This window comes from Drosophila guanche, unplaced genomic scaffold (genome assembly GCF_900245975.1).
Source record: "Drosophila guanche unplaced genomic scaffold, DGUA_6, whole genome shotgun sequence".
NCBI classification, from domain to species: Eukaryota; Metazoa; Arthropoda; class Insecta; order Diptera; family Drosophilidae; genus Drosophila; species Drosophila guanche.
In genome coordinates this window covers 3,869,386-3,890,682 of record NW_022995750.1, presented here as the reverse complement: position 1 = coordinate 3,890,682, position 21,297 = coordinate 3,869,386, and the positions used below count along the sequence as shown (strand labels likewise).

At 41.8% G+C, this 21,297-nt stretch overlaps 5 non-coding genes across 5 annotated transcripts; all 5 read right to left on the bottom strand.

The window, feature by feature from the left end:
• Nucleotides 1-15,691: 15,691 nt before the first annotated feature.
• On the bottom strand, nt 15,692-15,764 carry Trnak-uuu. Its single transcript has one exon. It is a non-coding gene; the product is annotated as a tRNA-Lys (tRNA).
• An 828-nt stretch (nt 15,765-16,592) lies between these two features.
• Nucleotides 16,593-16,665, bottom strand: Trnak-uuu. Its single transcript has one exon. It is a non-coding gene; the product is annotated as a tRNA-Lys (tRNA).
• Nucleotides 16,666-17,471: 806 nt separating this feature from the next.
• On the bottom strand, nt 17,472-17,544 carry Trnak-uuu. Its single transcript has one exon. It is a non-coding gene; the product is annotated as a tRNA-Lys (tRNA).
• A 2,449-nt stretch (nt 17,545-19,993) lies between these two features.
• On the bottom strand, nt 19,994-20,066 carry Trnak-uuu. The gene has a single exon. It is a non-coding gene; the product is annotated as a tRNA-Lys (tRNA).
• Nucleotides 20,067-20,234: 168 nt separating this feature from the next.
• Trnak-uuu lies at nt 20,235-20,307 on the bottom strand. Its single transcript has one exon. It is a non-coding gene; the product is annotated as a tRNA-Lys (tRNA).
• Between the last annotated feature and the right edge of the window lie 990 nt (nt 20,308-21,297).

Genomic DNA, 21,297 nt, shown 5'->3' with positions numbered 1-21,297 from the left:
ACTCGAAGTTTTCCATTGAAGTGGTTGTTGCACTTGCCAAAGGAGTGTTCTAGGTTTGTGTTAGTGGAATAATTCAGAGTTTTTATTTGCAAAAATGTACTGCTGTTTAGGTGTAACTTTAGCTAAGATTAAGAACTATAAAATTATTGAAATCTGTCTGGGCATGTAGACTGTATTCCTTGAATGACCTTCTAAAATAGATGCCAAATCTATAATAGAATGAGTAAATATATATTAAGGGAATGCCTCTAAACTTTAAAGAGTATTGATGCGCCTTTGGAATCAACATTTGTGAGAAAAGCTGCAATTATCTCAGTTTTTAAAGTCACTACAAATTATTAAAGAATACTCTCTGTTTTGTTGGACAGGAGAACTTACAAATAGACGAATGGAACGCTCATACTTTATTATATTTTAGGACATCTCAATTACCCCGACGATCTGTCGTACTGTGCACTGAAACAACACAAAATCCAGCACCAAATCGAATTGATCTCCCTTTTGGCCTAAGGTTTTTTTTGTATTCTACGGGGATCGAGGAGGGTGTAACTTTTATAAGTGCTAGGGTCCAAGCATGTGTCGTTTGGAAAACAAATGATCGCAAGTCGAAAGGGAAACCCAAGTGAGTGAAATTCTTAGGGCCTTTCATTTATTTTTGTGTAGAAATCCACAGGAAGAGCAAAAACGAAAGAAGCAGTGGAAACTTTTCAATACGAAAATGTCAGATAAATCGGCTCAGAGGATGTTCAGTAAGAGACACAGGCAGAGTCCCCTGGGAATAATTAATGATGTGCTCCATATTCACGCATTGGTGTAGGTCCGTCTCCTCTCCGACTTCGGTTCCTTTTTCCTCTCTCTCTCTCTCTCTCTCTCTCTCTCTTTCTCTCTGCACGACAGACCGCCTGCATGTCCATCGTCTGTTTGATTTTAGATTTCACCATCTTTCTTTTTGCTGTCTGTCTCTCTCCTGTTGTTGTTTTTCCTGGCAAACTGTCACTTTTCTCTTTGGTATCTCCTCGAAAACGACAAACGTGACGTGCGTACGGCAGCGACACGTGAGAGAAAGACTTTTACCCGTCACACGAGTAAAGATAACGATTACGATTTCGTTTTCCACAAAAGATGCATCTGCATTTGGGCATCTGCTTAGCATGGCATGCATACTCGTCTCGTATCTTGTATCTTTGTGTCTGTCTGTCTGTCTGTCTGCCTGTCTAGTTGGGTGTCTGGTAGCATGGGAGACCATCTCTGACCATCACTCATGGCTGTGCAACCACACGACCTCTACTCCATGACCTCCACTCCCTGAGCTTCTACGCAGCACCCAAAAAAATAAGCCACCAAGTTGACAGACAAGTGAAGCTCAGGTTTAGCGTCTGAATGTTCCTGTTTCGCCTTTGTCTGCTCTTAGCTAATGGAGTTTGTGATATATCAATGAAAACTAGATTTCCAGAGAGATGATCATCCAAACTTAAATTGGATAAACATTGCTGGGATTTAAGAACTGTCCTGGAATCAACTTATTCAGGGTACCCAAACTTCATTATGGTCTCCAACAGATACCCGCCTTTCCCTTATAAGAATTTTAATTTAATTTCTTATCGCTGAGTGCGACCCACTCTGCAGAGTGGGTTTTGTGGGGGAATGGGGCACCTTGTCACTCGCACTCGCAGCTAATCAACACGACCTCAAAATGTAAATGGAACGGGAGCCAGGCCTTGGGCAAACATTGTCGCCATTTTTTCTTTGTTCTGCTTACTTTCATTCCATTTCGTTTTCTCTGCCATCCCTGATCCTGTATATCCTGTTCATCCACTTGGACATCTCGGGCTGCCTGCGTATCTGTCAGTCAAACTCCTGCAAAAAGATACTTTTCTTTTTGAGTCGTCTCTCCCTCTGCCCTCTTCCTTCTCACCGTGCTCTCTTTTCGCTTTCTCCAGTCTGTTTTGGTTTTCCCCCACTTTATTTTTGTTTTCTCTCTCTTTCTTTCTTTTTTTTTTTTACACATAAAAGGACACGCACCGCGTCACATCATGAAAGGATTGATTAATGATTCGTTGATTTTTCGCCCTTATTCCCTTTAGTTACACTTGGGCACATAATCCGCCTCGTCTTCATCGCTTCCATTCTATTTTTGCGGCAGGCGGCAGGACAGCAGGAGGTGGCAAGCAGGCAGGAGGCTATACGAGAAGTATAGCTATTCCAAATTTTACGTAAAGTGAGTTTTCAAGCGAAAACAATGCAACGCCAAATGTGCGCTTTTGGCAGGGAAGTGGCAGGGAATGGAGGTAAAAGTTATCAAATTTAAGGGAATTTTAGTGCTAGAATTAAGAAGAAATTGTTACAACCTGCTGTTTGCCTTTGTCTTTGCCTAGCACATAGAATCTGCCTTGAACACAGAAACTTTAAACTCTTAAATTCCTATATTGTAAACTTGATTTTGGAGCATTGAAAAATGATCAAAATGGAAGCGATTTTTCGAACAATAATGATTGATTGAGTGAAGAATGGAATTATGCTAATGAGACAATGATATCTTGGAAAGCTTACTGTCTCTTTAAGACTGTTTATCCCTCAGGGCATACAAATGTTTGTTCTCCCACAGAGACGGAGATCGCCGTTGACGAATATTGAACAATAATCTCTAGTTCTACCCAATGTTCTGCCCCTAAGTTTCTGATGTTCAATATCCGTAAACAATATCCAACATTCCGTGATCCTTCCTCTCACATTAGCAAATCAAGTGTATGTCATTCGGGCCCACACACACCTCAGCTTAGAGACTTCTCAAATGGAATCCATTAATCGAAAACAAATGCTTATGGCCATGAGTGCAACTCATGAATAAAAGAACAGAAAGAAAGTAATTATCACAGGAGCAACAGCAAGTCAGCCAGCCCAACCCATCAGCCAGTCCAATACCCATACTGCAACCCATAAGAACTGACAATTAAATGAAGGGAAAACCTTCTATAGAGAGACTCCCCCCACACACACCTTAATGAATGAGACACTTTGACAAAGTGTTGATATTCCAAGTAATTAAAAGGAGAACAACTGGGGGAAAGGACTCCCCACGCAGACTAATTTCTGCTACTGCTTGAGTTTTGACCAATGTCCATTCGTTATTAGCAGCTTAAGCAGCTGTTGAAGGGGGACTACGAATGGGTATGGCTAGAATGGTTTCCCTTTTTGGGGTAGAATCTGATGGAGGACGTGACACATGTCCACTCTGCACGCTGGACACACAAGTAAATCTGTTTGGCATTCCACACAACAGAAACAGACTCGGGACTTGCCCCGTGGCCGTGGCCGTGGCCATTGCTCTGCAAAGCGAGAGAGGAGAGAAATTCCCATCCCAAAATGGACCCTTGGCTCGCACCATTTCCTTTATTTTTTCCAGGGGGTGGATACTGGTGTTTAAAGTGTCGAGTTTAACGTCTTAAAACTAGAAAAATGATTCGATTCGACTCGGACACCAGCAGCAGGATCATTTCCTTCTCCATTCTACCTACAGATATTTTTAAAATTGGTCTCTAGTCCGTGAAGCGAAGGATGGGATGGCCCAAAACAGAGGACAGCGGAGGAGGAGGGTCCAAAGCAGCGGACAGCAAGAACAGACAAGAAATGAGTTCAAAAAGAGCGAAAGAGATAGAGAGAGAGAGAGAGAGAGAGATGGGGAAAAAACATTTAAAAGGCAAAATGCGTTGAAACCTTCATCACGTTTGACTGACAGGTTTTCAAGATGTTCGCACTATCCAACCAAATGTTTCCCTGCTCCCAAACTCCACTTCACCGACTTTTAGAATTAGATGAAGGGGAGTCCTACAAAAATGGCCATAGCAAGGGAGAGTTGGTAGATGCTTTTCATGGCTTTGGTTGTACAAATTATTTTGTATTGTATGTTTATTTGTTTATTTGAAATTAAAAGACGTTAAGGCGGCTATAGACTAAAAAATAAAATATCCGGTTAATCAAAATAGTGCGCGCCCACAAGTGCCTTTATAATAAACATGCTGATAAGGAGAATAAGGCTCAGTCAGGTGAGCTAAATATATTTATTTATATTTCGATCTGAGCTAACATGAAAGCCGTAAAGAGCGCCATCTTCCGGTGGGTAGCAGTCTCATCGCACGCGTTCCACATCGTTTAGCATAGACACAAACCTATTCGATACATATAGCTGTGCTGCTTTTCTTTATATACTTGTCTCATACTGGCAGAGGGGAAATGTAAGCAACTTATTTGAGTGGAATGGAACGCCCAAGAAATATTAGCTAACGGGTAATAGCGTTTCCCAAGGAACCCCGCAATCTGCTACAAGCAGACGATGGCGCCATGATTATTTACACGTTCTCCAACGAAGATACAGTTGGATTCATACAGCCGGCAATTCCTAAAACTGGATACCATCGACCAACGACGTGCGTTAATAGGACTCCACGAGATTCAACGAGTGTGCGGAGCTTTGGGTTTCTCATAACAAATTCTTACGAATAAGTCTTCTGGAAGTCTTTCGGGCTAATTTTATGAGCAACCGTCTCAAATCATTTTCAATAAACCCAAATAAGCTTGTAATAATTGGAAATCAATTCATTAGTTCATACGAAAAATATTTATTGTTGAATAATTAAATTACTTAATGCCTTTTGATTATATTTCGTATCTTCTTAATATCTTTAACGTTTGACATTCCTTTTCCATATATTTATAGACATTACAAGCACAAGGTTCTTATCGATTCGAGGCTTATAAATTGGAAGATATCTTCAGTGCTTTTATTATACCAAACCTTATCAAATAGTTATATTCATGCACAGACATGACTAATGATAATTTCCAATATCTTAATTAGGTTTAGAAATACTTTTCCCCCAGACAGTAAAGAAATTTCCCCAAGGATGGCGGAGCAGCTGGAGGAAGGAGAATCTCATGGAGAACAAAAAAGGTAGCCTGGCATAATGGGCGGCGACGGATGTGATTCAGGTGGCGTCATATGTATAGCCGTATGCAAATTGGGTAAAAATGCATGGACATTTGCACAAAACTGCAAACTTAGCCGATTCTCAGCGACCAAACACCACACTCTGCCCCACCACCCCACAGAAATCGACGCCCCACAAACCACTTGACCCAAATGTCTTGTTCAGGCAAAAACACACACCCCATATATAGGGTGGACTTCCCCCGACTCCGTTCAGCCAAATTGTAATAGCAATTTGTATGCAAAATTTGGAGAATGTAAATTTCATGCAACACATCGAATAAATTGAAGTCAGCAGGAATACAAATGAAGGCAAAGCATCGAAAGGAAGTACAAACAACAGAAGCAGCACCAGCAAATGTCCCATGTCCGGTGGGTGAAGAACTTTTGAAATGTGATACTTGATTCAATTGAAGGCAAATACTTTTGGGAGCAAGTGTAAGCCGAAGGGCCACTGATGGAATTGATTTCTAAAATACTAGTTCCAGGAGGAAGGTGTAAAATAAACTTAATATTTCAATTTATTTATGCCATTAAATACCTGAAGCCCATGAGGGGAGCCCTATTTAGAAATTAATGCTGCTATCTTGTGTGACAATCTTTTCAATTTACTTTCAAGTGTCTTTAAGGTACGTCATTTTATGGTCAGACATTTTTAAACTAATCTCTGAATCATTGCCTTGCCCTTCTAAATGAAGGTAAATATTCGAAATACAATAAAATTATGTCAAAAGAACGTTTCATTATCAAGACTATTTAATAGAGAATTTGACTGTCGTCAAGTGGGTTCTCTTAGAGTGAGCCATTTATTCAGTTTGTTGACAGTTTTGAAAGGGCAATCCTTAGCGAAGCCTTTTAAGGTAATTGAACAAAAATTAGCTTAATATAAAGACAGAACAAAACTAATGTAATAATTTCGTAAATATTGGCAATGCATATTCCATTTAAGATATCTTCATTTTATCTAACAATAATTAAGTTAACTTAACAAATTATTTACTTGACAAATCACTTCAACACTTTTCACTTGAACATCAATCTCTTTTCGTTGTACATTGAACCACACAAACCTCTCTAGAACCGAATTTGTCCTTAAAGCTAATGTAAAACAAATTCGGATCTACAGGGTAGACGTGGAGCAAACTTGAGAACACACAAAAAATCTGCCTGCCGAGGGGTGCGCAGCTGGTGCCATGCCAAAGCCGCGGAGAGGTGAGCAATCAGGCCTGCAAAAAAAGTGAAAATGTTAATAAATATTTTCTATACTATGTTTTGTGTGGAGGGGTATAATTTCGTTGGGGAGTTACGGTTGAAGGTAAAAATTACATGCGCCTAGGACAAATTATATTTATCGTGCCACACGTGATGCGACGGCAGCCGCCGTTTCCTTTCATTGTTGCCAACGCCATCGACATCGCCATCGCCTGGCGATATTATGAAATGACCCATAAAGGTGATTACAAAGCTCACAGTTGCTGGCCAATTAAGCCGAGGCATGTTCGTGGGCCGTGTCCGTGTCCGTGTCCATGTCCATGTCCGTGCCCAGAGTCACGAAAAGCACACAGCCATGGAGAGCCTGGAGACGTGTGTCTTCACTCTCGCCGCCAAAGCCAAACTGAGACCAGGTCCCCAACGAATGGTGACCAGGTGGAGGTGGCACAAGATTAGGCGACAACACACCCAAAAAGAATGAATACAGAAAGTAATTCTATTCGTTATCGGAAGACGCAGCGATAAGATAAGACCCGCCGCAGTCACACTGATAGCTCTGTGTCGAGTAATATCTCTGCCGTGGTTCCGATGTCTTCTGTCTTCTGTCTGCCGCTTCGTGGTGTGCTTAGTGCTCGCTCCATGTATCTAATTGATTGCTCGCGGATTATGGCACTTTCTTGTGATAAAAACACTGAAAATTGGATGGACAAGCAAAACACACAGTTAATGATAGATGTGATGCACTCCGTGGTGTGAAATTGGTTCTGGTCTTTTGTTTGCACTGAAATCAATCAGGTTGCTGATTCCTTGGGCTCGTCAGACGCCTTTCGTAAGCTCTTCGACCCCCGCCAGTCACCAGTCGACAGTCGCCAGTCCCCAGTCGGCCAGTAATTTGTTGTGTAAAGTCTTCCTTCTGTTAGGCGCCAGCTCCGTAAGCCTTCTTCGGGCCTGGCCCTGCTCCACTTTGCCGCGTGCCCAGCCAGCACGTTGATGATGATGATTCAGCATAAGCCCCATGGTAACGACAGCTGAGTAATGGTTTGAGGGGGTTCTTCTGCCAGATGACTCTCTCTCTCTCTCTCGCCCTATCCCACTGCCTGTGTGTCCTGTAATGAAATTTCAATTAATTAATGACTTCTTAGCATTATTCATTAGCACTAAACGGACCCTAGGCTGCCACGGAGTCAAAAACCTTTTCGTGCTAGGGTTCTGGATCCTAGATCCTGGGGTAGGCGGTTGACGGTTACCCCTAGAAATCCCGCGGATTAAGCCCCGTAATGGCAACAAATCTTGCGTAAACAAAGGAAAGAGGACAAACCATTTGACTTTGCACACCCTCTGCCAGCCATCAGCGCTCTCTCTCGCTCGCTCCCTCTCTCTCTCTCTCTCTCTCTTTCTGTCTCTTTTTGGTGCCTCTTTGTCTGCGTGCCCGCCTGCCTGGTGGTTGTCCTTTTTTGCAGCCTCAATATGGCTGCTCTGCTGGATAACCATAAGCCCGGAGCAAGAGAGAGAGTCGCCGAGCCAGAACTCTCTCCACATTTGTGTACACACACAATCCACAAAAGAGCAGAGAGGGATGCGTGGCAGAGCAGGGTAGCTATGGATAGAAAGAGAAGGAAAGTTAGGGTGAAGGACCAGGCGAAGGGAAGGGCAGGCAAGACGGCAGCTGGAAGTCTCTCGCTCCCTCTCTCTCTCTCCCGCTATTTGTGGTGGGTTTTCGATACGATCGTACTGCTGCTCTAAATAGCCCTAATTTCTTGGCCTTGGCAAAATTAACGCCGCTTCGCCAAAACTCAGAAATTTGCGAAAAACATCAGCCTTACATCACCGCATCGGACACCCTGCCCCACACCCCATAACCCATCCTACGCCAGCCTTAGATTGATTCCCTGCTAATTGATTTCACGTGGCTGGAAGTTAACACATTTCCTCAGCCTTCTGTACGTACATTTTATTGACACAAACGCAGATTGCCAGGAAATAAACATGCTCACATTCTTTTTAGCCACTTTTAGCCGATCATGCTAATTCAGTGTAAATATTGGGGTTTATTAAATATATTAAGTGCCATGGGGGGAATGATGGATTTTTCGTTCACTTGTAGTTGCAATGATGTACAGTCATGCTTGGACAGAGGCTAATGATGTCTGGGAGGGGAAAATCTTTCCAACAATTGCAGGTGGAAACAAAGATTGTTCGAGTATTTGTTAACCCTCGAGAGTGCGGAGTGAATAACTAGCTGAAAGATCTTATCTTCTTGTTCTTAAATGGGAATTTTCATTGAAAGTCAGACTAATGCCAACTATTTTTATTCTTTTCCTTCAAATGTTGTCTTTTCGCTTTCTTTTGAAGTTGTAAGGCTCTTTTCTATTTATGTATTTTAAACCCAAATTGATTAATTAATTTGCTCATTTCGTTGATATAAACATCGTTAGTATTATCAATAATTGATAAACATGATGTATGAGCGAGTAAAGTGCTTATTTTGTGCGGCAGCTCTTTGAAATTGTTTTACTCAGGTAGCAACAATCAAGGTGCCCAAAAAACAAAAATCACTCAATCAGTTTGTTTTTATTTAGTGATAAAATATACCCGCCCGACCCAGATGGACATGAAATGATATGCATCGACATAGAAGAGTGAGAGACCCCAAGGAGACGATCCCCTTCTGGCATGGAGCGGAAGTTCCGCGAAAGTACACAAAAGGCGAGTCAAGAATGCATATCACCCTCCTATACCACTCTCCTATACCCTGGGCAGACCCAGAGCCCTCCTCTGCCCACTAGCATATCCCCTGGACAGTGAGACACCCATAAACCATTGAGCCAGCGAAACAGCAGAAGCAGCAGCAGCAACACTACACAAAGGGGCAATGACTGGGTACATTTTTCGCAATGTTGCTTTTAACACTCGAAGACAACTTCGCACATAAATCACAGAGCCACTGCTGAATGGCTGGGTGGAGTGGAGTGGTGTGGAGTGGAGTGGGGGGGAGATCATTTACCTGGGTGCCACGAGTGCATGGTCAGGGTGCACATTTCCATCTGGCATCGCCCCACTGTACCGGCGAACTTGGGGGGGCTCCACCATCTACCATCTACCATATTGTTGTTGGCAGCAGCAACGCAACGGACACTGAGAGCTTGAGAGGCCAAGGTTGTTTCAGTTTGCTGAATAATATTATTATTCTGCTCTCCTCCGTTTCCATCGTTCGCGCTATTCACGGCGAAAAATTGAGAGGTGGCGAGACACAGGTAGCAACGGGAGAGGAGACAGAGCGAAGAGACGGGAGGAATGAAAATAAAGAGAAAAAGATATTCCAAAAACGCGGTTGTATTTTGATATATTTTGTGAACCTGCCCAAGTTCGCGGCATTTTGTATCTTTGTATCTGTATCTCTATTTGTGTTCGCGCATGGGTACAGGGCATTGGGGTATGGTTATCCCCCTCCGCATCCCTGGATCACATACCGGTCCCTGTCTGGGCCGAGCTGCTGGCCGAGCTTCTCTGGAGGTTCGTTCTCTCGATCTTGTCGGTGCCTGTTTGTTGTTTACGAAAATACGCGCCTTCCTTTATGGGTTCTTCTTGTTGTTTTCGTTTTCGTTTTTGTTTTTGTTTCAGTTTCTTTGTCTCTGTTCTACAGTTTTTGTATTTTATTTCGTTTTAGTGTCTTAATTTATCTTTACGTCGGGCTTAATGAAAATGCGCGGGCAACTCTTGTCTGTGTCTGTGTTGCTGCCCCGCGGACAGTTCTCCGAGGGTTCGGGTTCTCTGTGGACATAGAGAGCACATTTCTCCGAGGGTTCTCTGTTGATTGCAAGCTCTCTTTCAAGACAGCTGCATTTGCCCAGTTGATTGTTTGAAAATTTGCATGAAATTCCAATAAATATGTCATACTGCAGCTACTTGAAATGGGTGGATAGAAGTTCCCACCTCAATTCGATTCCCCTCAGGGTGGTTCTTGATAATGTTGGGGTTTTGGGGTGTTTTTTTTTGGATATGGGAAAAATGCACCATATGCATGGGTGCGGCATGTTTTAATAGTTGGGGGAAATTAAATTCTCCGGGGATTTTATGGTTTTCAAGTTTTGCGAATTTTGTGGGAATTTTTGTGGGTTTAGTCACTGTTTTGGTTCTTTTGCGTTGAAATTCACACAACTTACGCAACACAACGTCAGTTGGTGACCCATTAACACAGAACTGGCATCACCGAAGCTGTCTTTTCTTTGACATTTTTCTGATTTGAATCTAAAAATGCTTCACACTGCCAGCCGCCTATGCATATTTATAAGAGTTTGCACAATTCCCAGCCCACTCTCTTAGGAATTCATTTCTAATCTCTTTTTCTTCTCCTAGTCCCTGGTTAAATGTTTTAACATTTAATAAATATCCAAGAGACAACATCATAGCCCTATCAAACAGATTTCTATGCCATAAAGAAACGTCAGTAAACAGGTCTCGGTCTTTATCTTCGAGTCGTCACCCATACGGAATTAGTCATAAAATACAAAAACCTACTCGAACTGGAACTCAATATAATATAATCATTATAATCAAGACAGCGCACAAATGCATAAAAAAGCAATAAAAGTTGGTGGTTTTTTCTATTGATAATTCAAGTGTGACCCAGCAAGTTTTTTATTTTTCAATGATATTCTCGTTTTGGCTATTAGTCAGTTGCCGGTTTTGCCGTTCAACAATTTGCATATGCTCGTACAAAAAATAGGGAAAATGGGTTTATTTTCCAAACATTAAGGGAGCTGCCCGCACTGAGCCGTTTTGACCTTAGCCAAAAGTGTGGCGAGCTCTGGTGGTCGACATATTGCTGCCTGCGCATCCCCGAACCTCAGAGTTTACGCACCTTACGCGCATCCACACTCAATATATGCACAGATGTACCACGGGTGTAGCTATGTACATGCATATGTACAATTTATGTATGTACATTCCCTCAGTATGTACGCATTAAGTGCAGCCGCTGCATCCGCAGCAGCCACGGGTTGGGTCAACGTAATAATCATCATCATCTTCATCTCTACATCTCAGCATCGCGCCATCTCTATATCTGCTGCAGATGCTGCCAATCGCAGTCCTCAGACCCACTCCCAGTCTCCTTCTAACTTAACACTTTGCCACTTGCCGTATCTGCATCTTCATCATCATCATCATCATGATGATGGGGTCCTAGTGCCTTTTGGCTGTAGATGGGAATACTCTTTGCCTGTAGGTTGGATGGAAAGCGCCTTTTTCCTCTGGCTTTTGGGTGTTCCTATTTTGGGGTTTATGGAGCAGCTGTCGCCGCTGCTTGTCCTCCCGCCCCACTAATATTTCGGTATACTACTTAACCCATGCACTAAATGGCGGGACAAGTGTTTCCCGGCCCACCGAAAGCACTACAGGGGGGTTGGTCTGCCTGTGGCAGCCAACCTGGGGAGGGGAGTGGACTCAAGTAGTTATTGTTGCTGCTGTTCATGTCCCTGATAGCGCGACAACGAGGTTGAAATTCGGGCTTCTTCCTTTTTTTGTGTGTGTGTGTGTGTGTCGTACTCCTGCCACTTGCTTTTCCTGTGTTGAAGGGGGGGAGGTGTGGCGAGAGGGTGGGAAGTTTGCGTTCGGTTTTCTGCGCAAATGAAAAGTGGATGAAAGGAGAGCTTCGACTGCTGCGGCTCCTGCTGCTTTGCCTTTGCACATTTCCGGGCGCGCGACACTTACACTAATGCAAAAACGCGAACACACACAGAACCACAGGGGCGACACACAGATACACACACATATACATACAGAGGCGACGACGAGTCAAAACGAGGACAGGCGCAGGCTTTGGAAATGGCAATTGACTCAAGCACCCCCTTACGCTCCTGTGCCACTCGGTCTCCCCCCCCTCAACGCCTGCTGCTCTATCCTTTCCACACCTCACTCCGCCTGTCCCTGCTCCCTCGCTCCTGTCTCTGGCACATGCGTACGAGTGTGTCCTTTGGCTCTGACTTTAGCTTTGAATCGTTTTTTTCGTTGAGTTTCCATTTAATATAGTTTAATTTTTGAACATACCTGATTGAAACCAATATTTAACATTAAATCCTTGCCATTGTCTGGGCTTGGAAGGCTTTAAGCGTTTTTTATTATCACTGGGATGATTTTCTAGGGGGGGTTTTAATTTTTGTATCACTTTTTGCACCGTTTAGCGGTTTTTTGTCGCTTTATTTTTGCAGCCATTTTAATGAATGGCCCTGAATGAGGGCCTGATCCCAGGGCCGTCGCAGAATCCTGCAGGATAATGGTTGCTGCTCTGCCGCAGCGACGACGTCAGCTGCGTGGTGGCGACGGTCGGGTGGAAGATAGCAAAACCAGCAGCACCAACAGCGGCAAACCGGCCGTGTCCCGTTGAATGTTCCGCTGCGCTCGGCGTCAAATTTCAAAGTGAAGTCGACTCAGAGAGCAGCAGAAACGTCGACCCACCAGGCACCAGCACAGCACCACAGAGCCACAGCACAGCCACAGCCACAGCCACGGCCAGCTCTGGCGTAGGGCAAGGCATGCTTTTGCTGCCAAAGTTGATAACAGCCATAATGCTCGCTCTCTCTCTCACTCTCACTCTCTACCTCTGAGTGTGTGTGAGAACTAGAATGAGCTGCAAAAGAGAGCAGCAGCTCGCGGCTTCCACTCGGAGAAATAATACGTCAGCACCTAATGGTAAATGGTGGATTTTATGCGATCTTAGATTGGAGAGGAAGGGATTACTCAGTACTATTTGAAATAAGATAATTTGAAAACTTAAAAGAGAAGAAACTTCAAAATTTAGAATGTACAATTTTAGTTCGTTTTGAAGTATGGGTAACCGTATTAATAGTTTAATTTCATCTGCATATATTTTTGAAAACTGCACACTCGTGTCGTGTGTAAATAAAAGAGACGGAATTTATTCTTCTAACCTCCTAATGAACTCTATATGTTTTCAGTTCTATTATTATTGAATGCTGTCTGATTCTGTTGTATTATTATAACCTTCGATGATTTAAAACAATTTTGGGATGAGATATTAACAGACGTATGCAATTCTTACATGATTAAGGACAACTAACAACTAACTAACTATAGAAAGTTACATGTGAATATCATCATCAATAAATAAATATAACATGTGCTCTATGTACTATGGGTACCATAATATCTCCAAGTGTATCAACTACTGCTCCTTCATTTTCCAGGACGTGACATCGCTTCACACACGCAATTGTGGCAGAGAAAATATATCCAGCTCATTTGTAGACATTTTGTGGATTCTATTTCCACTGTTTCTGAATTGCCCAACACACACTTTCGTGGGTAGCTGTGTGCCCTGGCTAGGACCCTCAGCTCTCTTGGCACTTTACGAGGACCAGCTCTCTCTCTCTCTCTCTCTCTCTCTCTCTGTCTCCAGACCTTCATTTTTTACCCCGTAGCCTTGGCCACTCTCCACGAGCTGAGAGTCAATGAAACTTCTTTGTTGTTCCTCTCACGCAGCGACGGCAATGCTCCGCGTGTTTTGAGAATGAAATCAAAGTGGGATATTTAAAGCCTCATTAATCAGGACCTCCACTTCGTCCAGGGAAAGTCCTTTGTCCACGAGGGGGATTTCAAGTCCTCGTTGAGAGCCGCTGAGTGCCCCTTTCATTGGTGGAGCTTGAAGTACCAGCTACAGAGGGTGGAGTCTGGGTGTAGATGCGCTCGTTAAATTCAAATTTGTTGCATTGATAATTACAGAGATAACACCCATCGCAAGAGGCAGAGGGACAACATTAACTTAGTAATTATGAAAGCCGATCAAAGCTAACATTTCAATTAGTTGTTTCTTTAAATAAGGGTGAATGGAGCTTAATTTGTTTAAGGGAATGGGTAATATAGGAGATTTACTTTCAATTTAATGGCTTTAACTTTAATAGAATAAATGAGTCCTTAAATGCAGTTAAGTTTTCAGTAAATTGAATATTTAGGCACTTACATAATTCAATCAGATGAAGCTTTAAATTGATTCTGCTTGGCCACTTATTAACTACATTGACACAAGTACAAGTACATAAGGCAGAGTAATTTAAGGCTATTTTTTCCTTTTGTTCCTTACTAGTACTCTCAGGTCTTAAAAAGGATTGTTTGAGTTATTTTGTTCCTTATTATGTTTTTCTTGCCATTACGGAAGAAACACTGCGTCACATAATTTTCAATACATTTTTCACACCACCATCACACAGATGCAAAGAGCTCCGAAATATTTGTCATACGCCATTTTTCTTTATTTCCCGGAGCTGTCATAAAGAACCAGAAAATATTGAGAAAATGAGAAAACGCAAGCTGTTCTTTGGTTCTAACGAGGGAAATCTATAGCTCGAGTCCATTGTTTCTTTGGCATTTGCCATTTTTTAATTTATGACCCATATTTCCTTCCTTTTTCGGTTGCCCTTTTTTATGCAACGCCTCTACCTAAGTTAGAGATTCGGGCCAACAGGTAACGGGCCGGTCGTAGCCTTGATAAATGTGCCAAAAACGAAAAATTTCTCTGTAGCATTTCCTACTTGGACTCTTTTCATATCTCCTCTAATTTGATCCAACGTCATGGAACAGTTTTGAAAGATCTCTTGACTTTTGGTTTATCAGCTAAATATTTGAGTTTATTTTGTAGATTAACACGGGACCCGCAGGCCGGACCGGGCCTAATGTACACCCAACGTTTTTCCTGCTTCCCCGAAATGGGTTCCGTCCCGCGTCTCTGGTTTTATTGTTGCATCGTGAGTGCCATACTCTGCTGCCGTGGCAATTTGATGATTTGTCGTAATGAATGCTAATTAAACGCATTCGTTTTCTAGTTCACTTGGCAGTTGGCAGTCAGCAGCCAGCAGCCAGCAGCCAGCATCCGAATAAGCTGCTAAATCGACCAGATATACAACGCTTTGGTGTTTGGTATGTACTCTCCTCCTCCTTTGTCTGGGCTGGGGCTTCGTTTTTAGCGGGGTAGGAAAGTGTGTCAAAAATTCTTAGGCGTATCCATACAGCCAGCAACCAGGGCTCTGCTCTCCTATGTATATGCCGTCGGAGTTTAACAAACATCCGTAGAGTTTGAGGCACTCGCACACTTGTCGACACAGAGGCGGCGAGAATTCTAGATACAGATACAAAAGCCGTCGGAGCGGGGCTGTGGCAAAGACATGAAAAGAGGCACAGAGACCCGGCATAGATACAAATACAGATAGCTGTGTATGTACAGCACACAATTTGGGTATATCCACGATGTCGGCAGTAAATGGAAACGCAAATAAAAGGTGCTAATTTCATGAGGGTTCAATTAGACGTTGGCCCCGGCTGCTGTACGATTTCTTTTCTTCGCGATGGTTAGCGGACTGCGACTAGTTTAAACTGAAACATACTAAATGTATCCAAAAACAAATATGATCTAGTTTCATTTTTCAATCCATTGTCAGGCGGAAATGTGAAACAATTGGCTGAAGAAGCAACAAAAAAGTAGGTCGCCCGAGCAGGGACTTGAACCCTGGACCCTCGGATTAAAAGTCCGATGCTCTACCGACTGAGCTACCCGGGCATGTTATGGACGCCAGCCACAAGGCCAACAGGCTATAAGGCCGAAAGCGTTCGAAAGCTTCTGAGTGCTTTGGCATTTTTAGAATTCTACCTGCCTCCCCACAGAATTGAAATGTTAAAAAATAACTTAAATGAAAAAATTGCCAAACTATTTTTGACTCCTTAAGGAGGGACATACAAAAAATTTAAAATTTTTGGTAGCAAGAGATTGTGGTCCAACCATGTTGGTGGGCTGGCGATGGCAGTTCACTCCGGTACGCTATCCCACTACTGCCTACCACGGGAACTCTTGGCTGCTGGTTTTCACCCCTGGCCCGGTTCATCCCTCCTTAGCCAACCTGAATGCCGCGGACTCCTCCATGGCACCCATATTGATGGCAAGCTTAGTGCGGACGTGCCGTCAACATGAGCTGGTCCGCTACACAGTGATTCCCAGCCTCAGGCCATTACATCCACAACCCGACCACACAGAAGCGTGATTACAGAAGATGTCAACCCTCCAGTCGGAAGTCTTCCAGGTTAGGCAATGTTTTATTGATTTTGTTTTCATCAAAACTACGTTATCTACCAATACACTGCTCTATCGACGGCGAGGCAAGTTTGTCGTACTACTTCGTTGTCACGCAAGCATAATGGTTCAAGTCTTCTTATCGACACCCGCGTTGCCAACCACACCAAAAATAATGACTAACTTTGATGCTTCTGATACTTGCAAGCAGTTCTTTCTTTGAGTGTGACATACATATGTAAAAAAGCTGTTTCACAAAAAATAAATGTGCTGAGAAAAAGAAAAAATCTCGAATAAATTTAATTTTAAAAGAAGTAAGTTCGCCCGAGCAGGGACTTGAACCCTGGACCCTTGGATTAAAAGTCCAATGCTCTACCGACTGAGCTACCCGGGCATGTTGTGGAGCCAGCCACAAGGCCAACAGCCTATAAGGCCGAAAGCGTTCGAAAGCTTCTGAGTGCTTTGGCATTTTTAGAATTCTACCTGTCTCCCCGCAAAATTGAAAAATAGAACAATAACTTAAATGAAAAAATTTGCATACAAAAAAATTAAAATTTTTGGTAGCAAAAGATTGTGGTCCAACCATGTTGGTGGGCTGGCAACGGCAGTTCACTCCGGTACGCTATCCCACTACTGCCTACCACGGGAACTCTTGGCTGCTGGTTTTCACCCCTGGCCCGGTTCATCCCTCCTTAGCCAACCTGAATGCCACGGACTCCTCCATGGCACCCATATTGATGGCAAGCTTAGTGCGGACGTTCCGTCAACATGAGCTGGTCCGCTACACAGTGATTCCCAGCCTCAGGCCATTCCACAACCCGACCTCACAGAAGCGTGATTACAGAAGATGCCAACCCTCCAGTCGGAAGTCTGCGGTCTAACATTCCAACTTATGCAACGTTTTATTGATTTTGTTTTCATCAAAACTACGTTATCTACCAACGAACTGCTCTATCGACGGCGAGGCAAGTTTTTCGTATTACTTCGTTGTCACGCAAGCAGAATGCACTTGAACCTTTTTATCGACACCCGCGTTGCCAAGCACACCAAAAATATTGACGAACGAACTTTGATGCTTCTGATACTTGCAAGCAGTTATGAGCGTGACATACGTATGTATAAAAAGCTGTTTCACAAAAAAGAAATGTGATGAGAAAAAGAACAAATCTCGAATAAATTTAATTTAAAAAAAATTAAGTTCGCCCGAGCAGGGACTTGAACCCTGGACCCTTGGATTAAAAGTCCAATGCTCTACCGACTGAGCTACCCGGGCATATAAACTAACAGTACAAAAGGCCCCTCAAAATAGTATCCTATAAATGAATAGACCCATTCTTATTCCTTGGAAGGAAGTAATTCATGAAGAGTGTATGCACAACTGTGGTTATGGATAAGTATTGCCACACGTTTAAAATTTCAAAACCAATTTTGAGACAGTGTAGACAGTATAGACAAGTAGGTAAGCAATATAAAACATAATATATCCCTTTGCATAAGCATTTAATTTTCAAGTTTTTTAAGCCTAAACAAATATCCCAGAAAACTGCAGTTCATACTAATAAGAGAACGTCACATCACTTTTAATAATATTTGAGGATATTGAAGACCATGTTTTGCCTTGAACTACCTTCGACTAATCGAGATACCAGTCCACTTCTAATAGTCCATTGGGTTAGACACAAAATAAGAGTGCATTCAACTTAGTTTTCAATTCCAGTATGCATACCTCCTGACTTTAGTTCTGTTTCCAACTCTTAGGTCTCCTCTTCTGGACCAAATAATGATTTCTCCTACGCTCCAAAAACAAAAGTACTGATTTGTCCGAAAATTTCTGTAATCAAAATGTGTAGCGATTTCCTTTTTTCTAAATCTTACCTTCCAGTCTTCTCTAAACGGTATTACAGTTTACTTTATTTCATTATGTTCACACATATATACATACATATGTTTGCATATATGTATGTATTTGCGTGGTAAAATAAAACGATAAAAAACATAAAACGATGCCTACAACGATGTCTGCAGTACCAAGAAAACAAGTTTTTACATTACTTATTACATTTATTTTGAACTCGTCTAAAATTTGTGAATCCCTCCTCAAATTCCTCAAAACGGGCAACTCCTTTCGCCGAGTCGTTTCTTTCGGTTTGGAAACAAGAAAGAGCCACTAGAGACTGTATCCAGAGAATGGGAATTCTGGGGGAGTCGTTCGTGGCTAATTCATGGATTTTTGCATATTTCTGCGCTCTTGCTTTGTCCTGGTGGAAGTTCGGAGTTCCCAAGGTAAATAAATAAACTTTATCCTTGAAATCAAAAGCCATTTGTATCCGAAAAAAATATCAATTAGCATAAGAAATTTATATAACCAATTGGTTCTTCAAATGCAAAAGTGACGATGCTCAAAATCAAGCTGTTTAGAAATTGGTATTTTCACATTTTTTAGCAGTTCATATTAATTTGTAAATTACATACGTTTGCTTGAATATATTTTAGAGTATTTGCGGGGTTTAGGTATAATTATTACATTAAAATCGAAAACGTACATACATTGTATGTACAAATATGTAAATACATCTAATACTCTTGGAAAATTAGAGCTAAACACAGCTAAAAGAGATAAACAAGCCAAGTTATCAAAACCAAAACAAAAATAAAATAAAACTAACTACGGGAGAGGTTATTGATTTAAGAATAGGAAGGGAGTTTATAATCCGAGCATAAGACCCTAAACGGTTCATGTAAGACATAATTCGATCTAGAAATGAAGGTACAAAGAAATACAGTTTCTAGTGAGTGTAATGGGAATCGTAAAGTTTATGCGGCTCAACAAGTCAGGGCTACTGAAATAACATAATACACTTGACGGAGTTATGTATATTATAACCAGAAACATACCATCCAGTCTGACAACATGGGTTTTCTTCTAAGCGGGAAAATGATATCAAGATTTACAAATATTAAATTCTAATTTGATGTATATTTTTGGGCCGGCTGGCTTGCTGTCTTTCCCAATCTTCCAGGAGCTCTATTATAAACAGTGTCCATTATAAAACATCAACCGTATTGATGATTCCATCTGATGTTTCTTACGACACAGAGTGAATGTTTCGAAAAATTTTCTTGAAATTAAAATAAAAAAATTGTTGGTAGCAAAAGATTGTGGTCCAACCATGTTGGTGGGCTGGCAACGGCAGTTCACTCCGGTACGCTATCCCACTACTGCCTACCACGGGAACTCTTGGCTGCTGGTTTTCACCCCTGGCCCGGTTCATCCCTCCTTAGCCAACCTGAATGCCGCGGACTCCTCCATGGCACCCATATTGATGGCAAGCTTAGTGCGGACGTTCCGTCAACATGAGCTGGTCCGCTACACAGTGATTCCCAGCCTCAGGCCATTCCACAACCCGACCTCACAGAAGCGTGATTACAGAAGATGCCAACCTTCCAGTCGAAAGCCTGGGTTTTTAAATTCAAAAGTAAGCAAAAAATTCGAAAGGTTTTCGCATGAAACTGCTATACCGACGTATAGCGCTGCTCAAACGACTCAAGTTAATTTTACATGCACTGCTTACAAACTGCTTGGAAGTGTACATTTCAAAGATGTAAAAAGCGTCTAAAACGAATACAATTTTTGTTTGAAAATCGGTTGAAAATGTTAAACAAAATCGAAAATGAAATAATAAGAATACATACAAATTGAAATAAAAATTCAAAAAATCTTTCGCCCGAGCAGGGACTTGAACCCTGGACCCTTGGATTAAAAGTCCAATGCTCTACCGACTGAGCTACCCGGGCATTCAATCAACGTATGGCAAAGTAGCAACAAAAGCAACGTTCTAATATCATTCTGTTGACGTGGCACGGAACATATTTTTAGGTTGAACAAATTTATTCCACAGAATGAAAAAATATGAAAATACGATTACTAAATTCAATCAATAATACGATGCAGTAAAAATAAATCGCCCGAGCAGGGACTTGAACCCTGGACCCTTGGATTAAAAGTCCAATGCTCTACCGACTGAGCTACCCGGGCACTTGGGCCACCCCCGCCACGAACTTTTTGTGAGAAGGATGTCCACCCCATACCCAGTATTCAATCCAAAGCCTTCGTCAGGAATAAGATGTAATATGTGGTACATTTTAAAATAGTTTTTATTTTTTTTATGCCATATTCATACATGTTTACATATTGGTTTTTTGTTTTGTCATTATATTTGTATGGTTTTTGTGTGGTTTCATAGTTGAAATTTCCATTTGATTTTCGTTTTCATTTTCGATTCCATTTTTAGAAACAATGCCTATGCAATTGAACCCAGATTAAGTTAATACATATACATATACATACGAATTTCATTAAAAATTAGTTGCGTAATTTAATTTTTACATGGAATGCAGTTAAACTTTTGCGCCGACTGTGCCCACTGGGCCGACAGTGCGTAAGCGCGGCTCCCTTAACCCAAAAAACTACAAACAGTGTAAGTATTGTATTGCATTTCGTTTCGGTTCAGACAAATTGCAAAAAAACAACCAACCAATCGACAGAGTGTGTTTCAAATGAATAATTGAACAAATGTACAACGAAATTAAACAAAAAATAATAATGATTAATTAATTTGTGCTAAGTATTTTTTGTTTGATTTTTATGCATTTTTCATTTTCATATTTTGTTCGTTTTGCTTTCCGACTTGTATCCCATTTTGTTCTGTTTTCACTAAAAATTTGTCTTGCTAGTTCGATATACATAATTTAGGCTTACAGGCTAGGTTCACATAGACTACCGATAGTTCTAGAATGCACTAACCTTAGCTTAGCGAAAAGTACAGCATAAATAATTACATTACATTACGGTTATGGGGTTTCCTTTAGCTTTCGAGTGTAACAATTCTCGCTCTACTCAAGATTTTCGTTTGCTTATTATTTCATTTCGTTTTCTTTTCTTTTTGTTTTGTTTTATATTTTTACAGATATGAAACATTGCTGAGAGGTCTCTAAATAAATAATAGATTAATGCTGCTGCTCGAAA